The sequence below is a fragment of the Callithrix jacchus genome, chromosome 1 (assembly GCF_049354715.1).
Source record: "Callithrix jacchus isolate 240 chromosome 1, calJac240_pri, whole genome shotgun sequence".
Lineage (NCBI taxonomy): Eukaryota > Metazoa > Chordata > Mammalia > Primates > Cebidae > Callithrix > Callithrix jacchus.
The window spans coordinates 145,839,183-145,855,611 of record NC_133502.1 but is presented as its reverse complement, the minus strand read 5'-3'; the positions used below and the strand labels follow the sequence as shown (position 1 = coordinate 145,855,611).

Genomic DNA, 16,429 nt, shown 5'->3' with positions numbered 1-16,429 from the left:
GTGAGCCACCACACCCGGTCACTCCATTATGCTTAAAAAGGAAAAAAGTTTGTGTAATTTTTCTCATTATAAAAGTAATATATTCTCATTACAACTTTTTATAATTCCAAGGTTTCTTTTAGTCTTTTAGTCTTTTATGCTGGTCCTTTGTTTTTTTCTGTGCAGAGTTCGTTTCTTTCTGTGTTACAGGCTGAAAATAATTTACACTTAATTATACCTACAATTGCCAATGCATGATCATCTTTGTAGATCTGTGAGGGCCCCTTTCTTTGTTCTAATCTCGCACTTTTCCTTTACAAAATGAGCTTTATATATCTTGTGCTGGAAAGTAAGGCAGTGCTCAAAAAAATGATGGGGACCTGTCAAAAAGATAAGGAAATCGGCTTGAAGAGGCTTCTGCTGGCCAAATCTAGGGCAATTTGAATATCAACATAATTAAGAAAATAAACCATTGAAAAATAGGAATCTATGAGTCTGTGCAATAATAAATAGATCAATAATAAGTAGATAAGAAATAGGAGAAAGGAGAGGGCTCTTGCTTACAGTAAAAAGCCAACCATTAAATGTGGAGAAAGTGCTAGAGTTGGAAGATCATCATTTTGTAACTATCATGGTAAAAATTGATTTGAATAAGAATCTTCAAAGGGTGTGACACCTTAGGGGGAAATTTTTTATTTATGGAAAAGTTACAAAGGTAATGCAGAAAATTCCCATATGCCATCACGACATATTCCCTAATGTTAACATGTTTTTGTTTTTGAGACAGGATCTCTCTCTGTTACCCAGGCGGGAGTGCAGTGGCACAATCACGGCTCACTGTAGCCTCAAATTCCTGTGTTCAAGTGATCCTCCCACATTAGCCTCCCAAGAAGCTGGGACTCCGCCATGTCTCGATAATTTTTTAATTTTTTGTAGAAACAGGGGCTCACTATATTCAGTAGGCTGCTCTCGAATTCCTGGCTTCAAACTACCCTCCCACCTCGGCTTCTCATGTTGGGACCCCAGGCATGAGCCACCACACCAGCCCAGAATACTTCTTGCCCCAACTCCTGTGTCCGCCTTGAAGCTTTCTTCATTATTTCCCTCCTATCAGAATTTTTCTCTGTTTCTGTTTTACATTATCTTGACAATGGTACATGAACCACTACTTAGCACTACCTCCTTGCACCTTGTTTTTGAAGTAAGCGGTGATATGTCTGTCTTCTCCTCTTACAGAAGGGAAATAATGAAAGCTAATCCTTCCACCTGGCGGAATGCAGAATGTACCTACTCTATGGGTAGGTTCTCAGTGACTACTGCTGAAAGAATTCAAACGGAAATGGAAGAAGTTTCCTCATCGATCAAAAATCTTAACTAAAGACTTCATGTTTTCCAATAACCGCAGTCACTTACATCTATTTAAGCTTCTGGTATAAAAAATGGAAAAGCAGCCAGTGACTTCTGCTTTAACAAGGCTGTCTTGTATTTTTTTTTAAACTTTTTCCTATGTTTTTCTAGAGACAGGGCCTTACTTTGTTATCCAGGCTAGAGTGCAATGGCATGATCATAGCTCACTAACTTCAAACTCATGGGCTCAAGCAATCCTCCTGCCCTAGCCTCTCAAGTAGCACAGACTACAAGTGCAAGCCCAGCTAATTTTTAAGATTTTTTTTTTTTGTAGACATGGGGGTCTCATTATGTTGCCATGTTGCCCTGGCTGGTCTTGAACTCCTGGCCTCAAGCGATCCTGCTGCTTCCACTTCTCAAAATGTTGGGATTACAGGCCAGGTGCTGTGGCTCATGCCTGTAATCCCAGCACTTTGGGAGGCCGAGACGGGTGAATCATTTGAGGACAGGAGTTCAATACCAGCCTGGCCAACATGGTAAAAACCCATCTCTACTACAAATACAAAAATTAGCCAAGCGTAGTGACGCTTGCATGTAATCCCAGCTACTTGGGAGGCTGAGACAGGAGAATTGCTTGAGCCCAGGAGGCGGAGGCTGCAGTGAAGCAAGATGGCACCACTGCACCCCAGGCTGAGTGACAGAGTGAGACTGTCTCAAAAAAAAGAAAAAGAAAGAAAGAAAAGAAAAGAAAAGCATTGGGATTATAAGCGTGCGCATCTGCACCAGGCCGATCTTTTTAAACAGTGTACTGAAGGGAAGATGCTGATTTGGGTTGCAATACGCTTCTGCACTCTGCCATCTGTATGGGAAGCACTGTGGAGTGGTGCTAAGACCTGGCCTCCACAATTGGAGAGCCCCTCTGAAAAGCCAGGAGACCTCTTCATGCCCCTCATTTCATTCCAGACCATTTAATCTGCTGTAAGTGAAAACTGATTGATTCCTTTACATTCTACTAAGTTTTATTATTTTTTATCATTTTTTGGGGTGTCTCTAGGTATGAGAGAACAGAAATAGAGATTTGGGTGTCTAGCTGTTTAGAGTAAGGTTACCGAACCTCCTCTCTGCCTGTAGCTGCTATTTCAAACACCACTTTTCTCCACACAATGACAATGGCCTTGTTCCTTAAGGTGATATACTCCGTGGTTTTATTTTTAATGATAGGAAAGGAGAAAGAAGACATTTTATTTCTGATTGTGGTATACATTGATTGGAAACCTCCCAGGTTGTTTTCTAGTTCCTTACAACTTAGAAAGAAAAAAGTACAAGTCAGGGAGACAAATATTTGAGAGTGATGTGTACATTTCAAGAATGTTTACCCAATTCAGGGAAGAACCATTTGCCACTAAAAGGTCCCCCCGCCTGTCCTCATCACCATGTCACCCTGCAGAAGGTCAAGTGGCCTTATGCATGAGGCTAATTCCCTGCATTCCTGATCGAGGGGCAGGCAGAGTCACTACTGTCTTGAGCAGCCAGTGGCCATGAGGGAATGAGGACCAGAGGCCCACAGTTGCAAAGATAATTCAAATACACTATAGGCTTCCTTCGAAGGCTGAAAAGCATAGGCTTGGGGCTTCATTCACCTTGAACAAACTTTATGAAAGGAAACAGTCAAATAGATTGAAGTCTAGGCATCTTTAAGACAGGTAATCTCAGATGACATTGACATAGTATTTTATGGTTTATTGTATACATCTCACCAGCCTGATAAAAGGGGTCTCTCCCGAAGGCTGAGTTCCAGCCACAGCTCAGCTACTGATTTGCTGGGTAATCTCGGGCAGGTAACTTACTTTCTCTGGGTTTTCAGGTTCCTTGTCTGTAAAATAAGGAGTAAAGTAGGTCATGTCTAAATTGGTTCCTGATTCTTCCCTTGTAACGCACATGACAACTCTGAGATAGGTAGGGAAAAGAACACTGTCTTCATTTTACAGATAAAGAAAACTGAAGCTCATTGAGGAAAAGAATCCTGGCCAAGGTGGCAGTGTGATAAGTGGATTCGAATCCTCTAACTCCTGTATTTTTCCTATTACATTGAAGACGCCATTGCATGGCTGCTGTGGGAATTTTTGTGCTGGGGACAGAAGGCATTGTGGGTGAAGAACAGCACGGACAAAGGCCCAGAGTTCCATCTCTGCAGCCCAGGCTCATCTGCTTCCCTCGGGATGCTCACTCCTCTCTCTTTAGGGGTTTCAAAGTTGGCTTATTGATGTTATGTAACCTTGATTTCCATCAACACCTAAAAAAGATACCACAGACAGCCAGTCAGAAATAACCCGGGAATGGCAAGAATGCAGCTGTGTCTCTTAGGCAGGTCAGCAAAGGGCAAGCTGACTGAGTCCAAGCAGAGAAATGCCTGAGCTGAGAAGCACCCCCCACAGACCACATGGGCAGCAGAGACGTGAGTTCAAAAGTTGGGAACTCCCTGCACCGCTGCACACTGGTCACCCGTTGTGAGCGGCACCCAAGTCATCTCATGTACTCCTCACAGCAGCCCTAGAGGTGGCAAACCTCATCATCCCCATTTTACAGTGGAGGAAGCAAGGTCCTCTGAGCTTGGGGAGCTTGCCCAGAGTCTCTGTGTGTTGGAACTGGGATGGAATTTGAACCCAGGTCTGACTGTCTGCAAGGACAAGGTCTCTTTCCATTACCCCATGACCACATGCTGCCTTCCAGATTATTTTGGGATACTTTGCAAAATTTGGTAGTCACACGCAAAAGATTAAATAGACATTTGAACAAGTGATGTTGGATACCTCCGGGGTGGAAACCTAGATTGCTCCTGGACATGGAAAGGAGGGAGCTCTCTTCTTCAGCATAAATCCTTTACACTGGTAAAATTTTGAGCCATAGGCATGTATTACCTATTCAAACGAATGAATTAATTTTTATTTGATTTGTTTTTTGAAACAGGATCTCACTCTGTCACCCGTGCAGTGATCACAGCTCACTGCAGCCTTGATCTCCTGGGTTCAGGAGATCTTCCCACCTCAGCATCCCAGGCAGCTGGAACTACAGGGGCACGCCACCATGCCTGGCTAATTTTTTGTATTGTTTGTAGAAATGAGGTTTTGCCATGTTGCCCAGGTTGGAATTAATTAAATTTAACAAAAGATAATCTAGTATATTAGTTTCTGGTGTTAACTATAACCAATTGCCACTGTCTGGGTAGCTTCAAACTACAGGAATTTATTCTCTCACAGTTCTAGAGGCCAGAAGTCTGAAATCAAGGTGTTAAGAGGGCCCTACTCCTTCCTGAGGCTCCAGGGGAGAGTCTGTCCCTTGCCTCTTCCAGCTTCTGATGGCTTCAGGCATTCCTTGGTTTGTGGCCACATCACTCCAACCTCTGTGATCACATTGCTTCTTCTTCCTGTTCTCTGTGAGTCTGTCTTATAGAGTCACATGTGATTGCTTATAAGACCACCCACAGAATCCAGAATAAGCGCTGCCTCTCAAGATCCTTAACCACATTTTTGTCTTATAAGGGAATAACTACTCTTTTGCTATATAAGATAATAGTCACAGGTAGGAGAAATTAGGATGTGGATGCAGCTTTTGAGGCTAGCATCCAACCCACTACACTAGAAATTAGCAGGTGAATCTCTACCCCTTCCCTGCTCAATGTTGTTTGTCTCCCTCACCGTATTCCTTTGGATAGGACACTTGTGTCTAAAAACAGCAATTGTCATTTTGAATCTCATCTAGAGTGTTTCTCTGGCCTTCTTTTATTTTTATTTATTTATTTATTTTGAGATGGAGTCTTGCTCTGTTGCCCAGGCTAGAGTGCAGTGGTGCGGTCTTGGCTCACTGCAGACTCTGCCTCCTGGATTCAAGCAATTCTTCTGCCTCAGCCTCCCGAGTAGCTGGGATTACAGGCACATGCCACCACGCCCGGCTCATTTTTTGCATTTTTAGTTGAGATGGGGTTTCACCATGTTGGCCAGGCTGGTCTCAAACTCCTGACCTCAGGTGATCCGCCTGTGTTGACCTCCCAAAGTGCTGGGATTACAGGCGTGAGCCACCGTGTCTGGCCTCTGTGGCCTTCTTGAAGGGTTATGTGCTTAAGCTTGGGAGTCAACCAGAGGTGTTTTCTAATCTCAGTTCCTTTGTTTTCCCCCTGGGGGGCCTTTAGGAAAACCAATTTGTCCATTTCACCAGATTAATACCCCTAAAGCACAGTTCTGATGGCATTACATCCTGTTTTTTTAGGCCTTCAGGGGCTTTTGGTACCAACAAAATGCTTTACACCCCACTTGCTTTGGCATTCAAAGACTTCTAATCTTTCATGATCCCCTGCTCAGGCCTTAAGTTTCTGGTGTGTTCCTCTCATGATAACATGGACTTGCTTTCTCTTTTCTGCTTCCCTACCTTGCTCACGCTCTTCCTCTGGCTAGAATCCCTTTCCTCCTCATCAACACGTGTTTACATCTTTCTCATCCTTAAGGCCCAGCTCAATGACACTTCTTCCATGATGCCTTTCCTCATCTTTTTTCCAGGCAGAATCTCTACTTCCCTAACTCCCTCAGCACCACATATCTCCTTCACAATCTGCCAGGTTGGCTCTGTAGTGCCAGCTTCTCACTGGCCACCTCCTCCCCTGGTGACCAGAGGGCTCTTGCAGGCAGGAAACGTTCATCTTATGCACTGTCAGAGCCAGGAACGAGATCTGCAAGAGGATACATGCTCAGTGTTCAGTTCTTCCTTCCTTTCCTTTCTTTCTTTTCTTTTGAGACAGGGTCCTGCTTTGTTGCCCAGGCTGGTCTTGAACCCTTGGCTTCAAGTGATCCTCTTCCCTCAGTGTCCTAAAATACTGGGATTACAGTCATGAGCCACAGTGCCCAGCCCAGTACTGATTCTTAAGCTGAATTGACATAAAAGGAATAGAAACTATACTGGAAGTATCCGTAGTGGTCATGTGTTCAAACTCTCATTTTATAGACAAAGAAATTGAGACCCAGACTGGGAAAGGACATGTCTTCCAGCCCAGTGTTTCAAGACAATTTGAGGAATTAGAAGAGAAGGTTGAGAGGTTCAATTTGGGGCCCTATTAGCCTCTGACTTGGGAATCTGTTTATTTGTAATGATGCCAAACGGCAAAGGGCATGCATTTCATGGTGAATTTTGTTTAGGAGTCCAAAAAGGCCAGATCACTTGAGGTCAGGAGTTCAAGACCAACCTGGCCGACATGGTGAACCCCATCTCTACTAAAAATACAAAAAGTTAGCTGAACATGGTGGTGGGCACCTGTAGTCCCAGCTTCAAGACGAGAATCGCATGAACCCAAGAGGCAGAGGTTGCAGTGAGCCAAAATCACACCACTGCACTCCAACCTGGGTGACAGAGCAAGACCCTGTAAAAAAGAGAGAAAGAAGGAAGGAAGGAAGGAAGGAAAGAAAGAAGGGAGGGAGAGAGGGAGGGAAACAATTTGGTTTTTCTCTTATGTGTGCTCCAGCTGTTACCAGCAAATTGCAGTCCTAATCTCACACTTGGCTTGGTTGTCATGCACTTTGTATTTCACCCTAATTTTGTTGTTGTTTTTTAGCCTTTCCTTACTCAGTGTTAGGCCAGAATGTCCAGATTCAAAGTTTTGGCACTGTGTTTGAGAGTCCTGTTTTCCCAGGAGAAACACGGCAGGAAAATGCCAGCTGCCTAACAAATCCTTCCAGTCATGTAAAACCTCAGAAGGGCAAACCAGTCTTCATCAACCTGTCCTTGCTGTCTGGTAAAGTGTAAAAAAGGTGAAGCAGAAAGGCAGACTGGAACACCTGTGGCCATTATGAAACCCATGCCACTTCCCAGCCCTACGTGTTTTCTGCTCAGAAAGTATGCACCTGTCAGCCACAGCTGAAACCCCAGCAATCAAGGGCCCAGAGCTAGGGCTCAGATGAGTTGACTGAGGAATTAGAAGGATTTCAAAAAAGCCTATTAATTCTGTTGGATTGAAATATTTTCCATCTCCACACAACCAAAGATAGCTGAACTTTTGTTTGACATTTTACAGTGTCTTATGCCTGCCTGAAAGACAGGGTGCAGATCTTCACAGAATGGGGGAAGGCCAGAGATTTGGACTCCAAAGACCACAGCTTGGATTCTGAGCTGTCACTTACCAGCTAAAAGGGAATCTTGGCCAAGTTACAGAAGCCCCCTGAGTCTCAACTACCTCATCTATAAAAGCTTCTCATCAGGCCCACCATCTATTCAACCATCAGTTTAAGCTCTAAGGTAAGGTGTAATTGTTCATGTTATTACCAACTTGAGAGAAAAAGAAAAGCAAAACTTGGTGGTTCAGAGAAGACTGTTTATTTGGATTTTCTCTGTTATAGGAAGGTCAAAATCACCCATCCCTCCTAATGTTGGTCCTTAGATTTTTGTCTGACTGAGTGAAGAGGTGGTCCCAGTACCTGGGATGGGAAGAGTTTGCAGGGGGACCCAGATGGACCTAGCTGTAATCGGGTGGGGGGGATTAGCTGATGCTCGGGGCCATCATTCAGGACAGCCCATCCTCTGTCTTCTAGAAGAAACATCTTCATTCTTCCTCTGGGTCTCACATATTTGAAACCACCACCATCTCTCGGAAGGCAGAAAGTCTTACCTTAAAGTGTTTTCTTTCTTCATTTATACACTTATTGAATATGAAAACAAATGCTAATCCTCTTGTTAAATGGAGGGCCCAGATTTCAACTATGTAAAATCTGTATACACATAGAAGAAAAGACTTGATGAAAATGTTAATTGTGATTGTATTTGAGAGAATAATCAACTTTTTCTGCTTTTCTATATTTTCTAAATAACCTAAGTGTTCATCAATTGCTCTTCTATAAAAAAAATATTCTATTCAGAAATATTTTAAGGCCCCAAAGGGACAATTCATTTATATATTTTTATGAGAATTATGTATACAACTTCAATAAAAATTAATGATACTATTAATACTAAAAAATTTGAAAGATGTTTTATGAATATTAACAAAGATGTCAAGTCTGAGTCACTCAAAAGGTGCAGCACAGTGTAAGTATATTATAATAAATTTCTTACACATTAAAAATATCTGTATGGTTTAAAAATCCACTTCTGAAAATAGTACACCTATAGTAAGGAATATATGATACATTTAAAAGCACAGCACACATGTAAAAGAATGTAGGCAACCTCTTGGGGTTTGTTGTACTAGAATGTTTCTTCTTGGTTTTTTGTTTTTTGAGACAAGGTCTTTCTCTGTTGCTCAGGTTGGAGAGCAGTGTCACTAAGCTGACTCACTGCAGCCTCCACCTCATGGGCTCAAATGATTCTCCTGGTTCAGCCTCCCAAATAGCTGGAACCACAGGCTAATTTTTTTTTTTTTTTTTGTAGAGATGGGGTCTTGCTATGATGGTCTCAAACTCCTGGGCTCAAGCAATCCTCCTGTCTTGGTCTCCCAAAGTGCTGGGATTACAGGCATGAGCCACTGTGCTCAGCCTCAGAATTTAACCTGTATCTATTTGGGCTCAAAACCACTGTCAACATTGCTCAAAAGTCATAAATTGGAATTAATGAAGGGACGTGTTAATGTTTTAAAATATTGCAGTTGTTACTAGTAAACATACATAATAGAGATGTATGTTCTGGCCGGGCACAGTGGCTCACACCTATAATCCCAACACTTTGGGAGGCTGAGGTGGGTGGATCATCTGAGGTCAGGAGTTCGAGACCAGCCTGGCCAAAATGGTGAGACCCCATCTCTACTAAAAATACAAAAATTAGCTGGGTGTGGTGGCACATGCCTGTAAGCTCAGCTAGTCAGGAGGCTGAGACAGGAGAATTGCTTGAACCCAGGAAGTGGAGGTTGCAGTGAACCGAGATTGTGCCACTGTACTCTAGCCTGGGAGACAGATTGAGACTCCGTCTAAAAAAAAAAAAATGTATGTTGTAGAGCAGTGGTACAAAATTAAATTCCATGGGACCATTATTTAGTAAGAGGTCTTAGATGTTACCTGAGAAGAGGGTCAGTGGTCAGAGATGCCAGGTAAATGCTATATCTGGGTATTTAACAGGCTCATCTTTGCATGGCTTTTTGGAGCCTCAAATATATTAATTTTCATTGTGAATCTCCAAAAGGGGTGTGTAATATATAGCATGTGCCCATAGCATTTGTCCAGAAAGTCATTTTAAAAAATCTTAGGCTGGCCATGGTGGCTCATATTCCAAACAATTTGTGAGGCCAAAGTGGGAGGATTGCTTGAACACAGGAGTTTGAGACCAGCCTGGGAAACATAGCGACACCCTGTCTCTACAAAAAAAAAAAAAAAAAAAAAATTAGGCCGGGCGCGGTGGCTCAAGCCTGTAATCCCAGCACTTTGGGAGGCCAAGGCAGGTGAATCACGAGGTCAACAGATCGAGACCATCCTGGTCAACATGGTGAAACCCCATCTCTACTAAAAATTACAAAAAATTAGCTGGGCACGGTGGCGCGTGCCTGGTAATCCCAGCTACTCAGGAGGCTGAGGCAGGAGAATTGCCTGAACCCAGGGGGCGGAGGTTGCGGTGAGCCAAGATCACACCATTGCACTCCAGCCTGGGTAACAAGAGCGAAACTTCGTCTCAAAAAAAAAAATTAGCTGGGTGTGGTGGCACATGCAATCCTGTAGTCCCAGCTACTTGGGAAGCTGAGGTGGGAGGGTCACTTGAGCCCAGGAGTTTGAGGATGCAGTGAGCTGAAATCAACCAACCCTCTGGACTCCAGCCTGCATGTTAGACCAAGACCTTGCCTCAAAAATGAAATTAAAAAAAAAAAAAGAAAGAAACAAAAATGAAATGAAATGAAATAGAGATCTTCCACAAAGAAGACTTCTCATTGGGATATGCAGTGTCATAGGCATGTAAAAAAAATTTAAAATCTCTTCAGTTTTAGTTTTGAGGCCATGAAGCAGAGTTTGTCTATCTTTGTGGTCACAAAGGAGATATTTTGCTGGGTGCAGTGGCTCACGACTGTAATTTCAGCACTTTGGGAGGCCGAGGCCGGTGGATTACCTGAGGTGAGGAGTTTAAGATCAGCTTGGCCAACATGGTGAAACCCTGTCTCTACTAAAAATACAAAAATATAGCCAGGCGCCTGTAATCCCAGCTACTCGGGAAGCCAAGGCAGGAGAATCGCTTGAACCTGGGAGGCAGAGGTTGCAGTGAGCTGAGATCACACCATTACACTTCATCCTGGGCAAAAAGAGCGACCCTCCCTCTCAAAAATAAATAAGTAAATAAATAAATAAAAATAAAAAACAAAGGGGGTATTTATAAATTTGAAGCTTATGTATGGGTTGCAATAAACCATTTAGTGATTCATATGACATGGAACTAAAGCCTAGTTCTCATTGTTGGGGTGAGTCTCATTCAAGTCACTCCCTTGCAGGAGTGCTGCAGGTGCACACCACCAGAAAACCTGCAGAGACTTTTGAGCTTCATCACAAGTTCCATGCTTTGACCTCCTTTATGAAAAGACTGAGGAATGACATGCAACCCTGCACCTCCTCCTACCCCCCAACACACAAATGCACACCCTTTGCTGGCATGCGAAGCGTGCTTAGAAAGGGGAGGAAAAACCCAAACCACAAAACCCCACATTCCTTTCAAGGGCTGTCTGTGTACACACCCTGGACCTTTGACTTCCTTTCCCTGGTGAACAGGGGTTTTCAAGGCTTTGAGTCAGGAGTTAAGGACTGTTGAGATGCAACTCTAACACGTCCTAGCCTTATGATTTCAGCATTTACTCTCTTGGGGCTCTGTTTTTTCTCTGTAAAATGGAGATAATGAGCCCTAGGACCTGTCTAACCTCCAGGACTGCTGTCAGGATAAAACAGCCTCCACTATTTCCTTTATCACTTATTTAGCCAATCTTCTCATCACACTAAACATAGGACTTCCATTCATTCTAAAGACCACAAAATGGCAAAGCAGCTGACAAATGAAAACAGTTGTAACATTTCATAGCGATGGTTCATATCCATAACATATAAGGAGTGCTTATATACAAATTTAAATATATACGAGTCATTAAAAATTGGCCAAAGTTAAGAATATGCATTGACTTTTGCCAATAAAGTGTATAGACAAAAAATGATTTTGTGTAGGAGGAGCAGCACAAAAGGCCAATAAACATATTTTTATGTTGATGCTCATTTTGAAATTTTGGAATTGTTTGGTTTTTAGACCGGCTACTAGATGGTGTTGTTTAGTGTGTTAATGATAAAGCCCACATTTTACTATATTGCGTTTTGAGACAGAGTCCTCAGGTTTCATCAGAGTGCCAGAGGGCTGTGGCAAAGAATTCCTTCCATAGGAATCTGATCAAAGGAAGTATGGTGTATCCATATAGTGGAATGCTGTGTAGATATCAAAATTGATGCGTCAGTTAAAGATGTAGAGCAATTGGAACTTTCATACACTGCTGGTGAGAATGTAAATTGGTGCAACCACTTTGGAGACTATCAGCATTTTCCACTAAAACTGAACATTATGATCTGGAAATTGCACTCCTGAGCAGGTAGGTAACATCAGTGTACACCTATGTTCACCAAAAGACATCTAAAGAATGTTCATAGCAGATGAAATAGCTGAAACCTGGAAACAGCCCACATGTCCATCAACAGTGAATGAATAAGTAAATTGTGATATATTTATACAAAAGAATACTACATATGTCAATGAGTGAATGAACTATAGCTATGTGCAACAAGATGAATGAATCTCATTCATACACTGTTGAGTGAAAAAATATAGACAAAAATAAATACTATATAATAATTCTACCATATAGTTCAAAAACCAGACAAGACAACTTTTAGAAATCAGAAGTCAGAATTATGTTATTTTTGGGGTGAGAGGTGACAGTAACTTGGAGAGGATCCAAAAGATTTTGGGGGATGCTGGTAATGTTTTCGTATTTTATCTAGGTGGTGAATATAAAAGCAGAGTCAACATGTGAAGGCATTGTGAGATTTACACTTACAATTTTTTGCATGCTTCTGCTTTCATGTTCTACTTTAATCAAAAGTCTGCTTAAAAATGACATAGAAACATTTTAATGGCATTGAAAGAGATTCATGTTGTCGTGTTATATTAAAATACAGATTTGTGTATAGCATGCTTCCACCTACTCCCCTTCAAGATCATCATTCATATGTGCTTTTCAGTACATGCCATATTTTTAGAAGGATATACAAGCAGTTGATGGAAGTTGTTACTTCTGGAGAGTGAGAGTGGGAGAGATGTTTATTTTTTACTTTATGCCAAGGGTGTCCAATCTTTTGGCTTCCCTGGGCCACATTGGAAGAATAATTGTCTTGGGCCACACATAAAATACAGTAATACTAACAATAGCTGGTGAGCTAAAAAAAATTACAAAAAACATTCATAATGTTTAAAGAAAGTTTATGAATTTGTGCTGCGCTGCATTTAAAACTATCCCAGGCTGTGGGCCATGGGATGGACAAGCTTGCTTTATGCTGTTTTGTGCCTTTTGAAGTTTTAACTGTGTATATGTATTGCCAATTCAATGCATAAATAAATCAGATTATAAAACTGTATAAACTCATTTTGTGAAAATAAAGGACTGGCACTATCAATATAAAATGACAACGATGTTTACTTCTGGGTAATAAGATTATGAATTATTTTATTTTAATTTACTTGCTTATTTTTGAGACAGGGTCTAGCTTTGTCACCCAGGCTGGAATGCAGTGGCATCATCACAGCTCACTGCAGCCTGGAACTCCTGAGCTCAAAGAATTCTCCCACCTCAACCTCCTGAGTAGCTGAGACTAGAGGTGCACACCATTGCACCCAACTGATTTTTAATTTTTTTTTGTAGAGATGGGTTGGGGGTCTTGCCGTGTTGCCCAGCCTGGTCTCGAACTCCCAGGCTCAAGCAATCCTCCCACCTCTAGTGCTGGGGTTACCAGTATGAGGCATCGTGCCTGGGTAGTTTTTTTAAAATCTGATTTTCTCAGTCTTCTAGTATGAAGATGTATTTCTTTTGAGAATGAGAAAAGTAATTATAACTTTTTTGTAATGCAGTTTTTATCAATGTTATCGAGGTATAATTTGCAAGCAGTAAAATACACTGATTTTAAGTGCATGATTCAATGAGTTACAAAGGTATATATACCATGTCATCACTCCGTCAAGACCCAGAATGTTTTCGTCCCCTAGAAAGTTCCTTCTCTGCCTTTGTAGTCAACCCTCCCCTTGCCTAAGGAGGCAACCATTGACCTAATTTCTATCACTGTAGCTTAGTTTCGCCTGCTTTGAAGAAATAGAAATTATATAGTCTGTATTCTTTTTCTGTATGGCTTCTTTTGCTCAATATAATGCTTTTGAGATTTATTTGTGTTTTCATGTGTATCCATAGTTTATTGTAATTTTTTAATGAAGAGTGACATCTTAACTACTTGCTTTCTGATATACAGAATGAGACACCATCCACACGAAAATAATCTTCCACAGACTCTCCCAGCATGTCTGCTGTAGGAAGGGGTGATCCTACAACCTTCCTATCCTGGGAGGAGAGACAACACCCCCGCCTTCCATTCTGGCCTGCCCCCTCCTCTGGCGGCAGCAGTCTCAGGTGAGAGCCACCCTGCTTGTTGCCATTGTTTTGCGAGTGACAGCCTCAGGGGCAAATGGAAAGCCATCAACCTGAGGCCTGTCAACGCAGACAAGAATTCCTTTCTTTGTCAGGCTGGGTGGTCTTCGTGGCTTCAGCATCAGCCTGTACAAAGATGATAAACATCATGTACGCTTCAGGAAAACATTGCCACCACCCAACAACTCTAACCGCACTCCTTTGTGAGGCCAAGATTAGCCTGTATGTGGCTTCCCTTGACTGTGTACAAATCATCAAGCCCCAGCCCCAGTGAGGGCATCCAGAGGTCATTTAGTCCAAGTCCCCCTATCCAGTCCCCCGAACTGCTGCCTCATGGCATTTATTTGTCCCAGAATCTTAATCATAGACAGCTGGAGGGTCCCTTAGAGATCTCCTGGTCCAACCCTCTCAGGCTACAAGATGGGGTCCAGACACAGGCCGTGACTTGCCCAAGCTCACACAGCACAAGGACTAGGGCAAGGGCAAGAACCCACATCCTGCAAGCCTTCCACTTTGGAGAATCCTTTCCACTACTCCAAGCTGCTTTTGCTAATGTCATCTTCACCCCCAAGGTGCAATGTAGTGTCATTTCTAACTGTCCAATAAAAAAGGAGTGTGTGTGTGTGTGTGTGTGTGTGTGTGTGTGAAACCTGCATACTTGGGGAACTTTCTGCAGCCTGGGTTATAAAGGCTTTATTACATTTGTGGCCAGGACACCTGAAGCCGCTTTCATTACAGAATAGTTTAGTGCCCTCTACTGGCTATCAGTAACAATGACACTCACTGCCCCTCTTCCTGGGCATCTACTGAGTAGGACATTCAACATGCACCTGTGCACCTTTATTTCTAATTTTGAATCCAGAGAACAGGCCTGGGGAGTCGCAGTTTTCTCTCAGTTTTATAGAGGATGAAATTGAGGCTCATAGATATTAAATAATCTTCTCAAGTTGACTGAGCTTGGATGCAAACTCAGCCATGTTTCTGCCGCCCCTCTGTGTCAGCACTCCTCCTGAACACATGGGCAGGCCTAGGCTAGGACATCAGTGGCTTGCTCAGGGCCACAAGTCCCGTAAAACCCATGCTTGCTGATCACTGTGTCAGGCTGCTGCCCAGAAGGAAAGCGGCATACAAAGTGCCTAAGGAAACTTCTTCCCCGCTGCAGCCTTTCTCCAGAAGGGGAACTGAGAGGGGACCTAGGGTGTCTCTGGGCTTCTCTCTGTTTTCAGGTGTATGTGGGAAAGAGGCTCCAAGGGACTCAGAGATGAAGAATACACATTTGATTCACTTGATTCAATGATGCTATGCAACTGAGCCCCAGGAATGAATGTGTGAGCGAATGAATGGAGTGGCCTAGACACTAGGGTGAGGACTAATGGCAGAGGCTGTGCAGGTCAGGGGTGGTTTTGCAGTTGTACTATAAAGAGATTGATTCCAACTTAATTTGAGGAATCCATTTCTATGGGTCAGAGCAGTCCACAGTTAGAGAAGGCTGCTCCCATGGGGGTGAGCTCCCCATCCCAGGGATGTGTAAGCAAGTTCAGAAGATCTCAACAGAGTTGTTGAGAGGGATTTTGAGCCTGTGTGTGTTTTTAAACATCGCCCTAAACATTCAGAAATTGGAAGATTTCACTTTAAAATCCAGATTTCGAACTCCTCTTTAACTGAGTGGGAGACTTGGCCTCACTGGGCCTGCTGCAGCCTGTCACTGCTGCCTCTCCTGTTGTTTTTCTTATTGTAAAAACAAATAAAGTTGCTGGGACTACAGGCACATGCCACCACATCTGGCTAATTTTTAAAATTTAAAATATTTTTTTCTAGAGACAGGGTCTCCCTATGTTGCCCAGGCTGATCTTGAACTCCTGGGCTCAAGGGATCCTCCCACCTCAGACTCCCAAAGTGCTGGAATTATAGACATAAGCCACCATGCCTGGCCTGAAGATTTTTCAAGTGAAAAGAGAAATTTTAACAGGAGGAAAAAGAAAAATAGAATATAATGTATTTCTCTGCAGAAATAAAGAAATTTCTTTCCATTTTAAAGATAAACAGGCAACTTGCTTTTATTAACAGCTGAACACCACAGCACGCTGAGTTTGCTAGCCAGTAGAGTCTTTGACACCTTCTTGTCTCTGCAGTGTGAACCTTAAGTCAGATTCTCACCCTGTTGCTGCTGTCTTTAGCTTCTGAGTGATGGGGGGCCATGGAGCAGTCCTGGGTCTAGTGGTCTGAGAAGAGAAGAAAGCCTGCCCAGGCAGACCGCTGTGAATGTCCAGGTAAGTGAGAGCATAAATGCCTGGCAGACCACATCTATGCCCTCTGTTCCAGGGGAACCCTTTGGAGATCTGGTGCCTGGTCATGAATCTGCACTTTCTTCCTGTGATAGGGTTTCTTAGCTCTTCCTTCTGCATCCTGGCCATATAGACAACTCTCTGATTGCCT

The 16,429-nt window shown here is 42.8% G+C and overlaps 1 long non-coding RNA gene across 1 annotated transcript; it reads left to right on the top strand.

Annotated features, from left to right (window-relative positions):
* Positions 1–1,422: 1,422 nt before the first annotated feature.
* LOC118143160 (uncharacterized) lies at positions 1,423–14,570 on the top strand. The gene is made up of 3 exons (XR_004727348.3): positions 1,423–2,304; positions 7,382–7,602; positions 13,818–14,570. It is a non-coding gene; the product is annotated as an uncharacterized LOC118143160 (long non-coding RNA).
* The last annotated feature ends 1,859 nt before the right edge of the window (positions 14,571–16,429 follow it).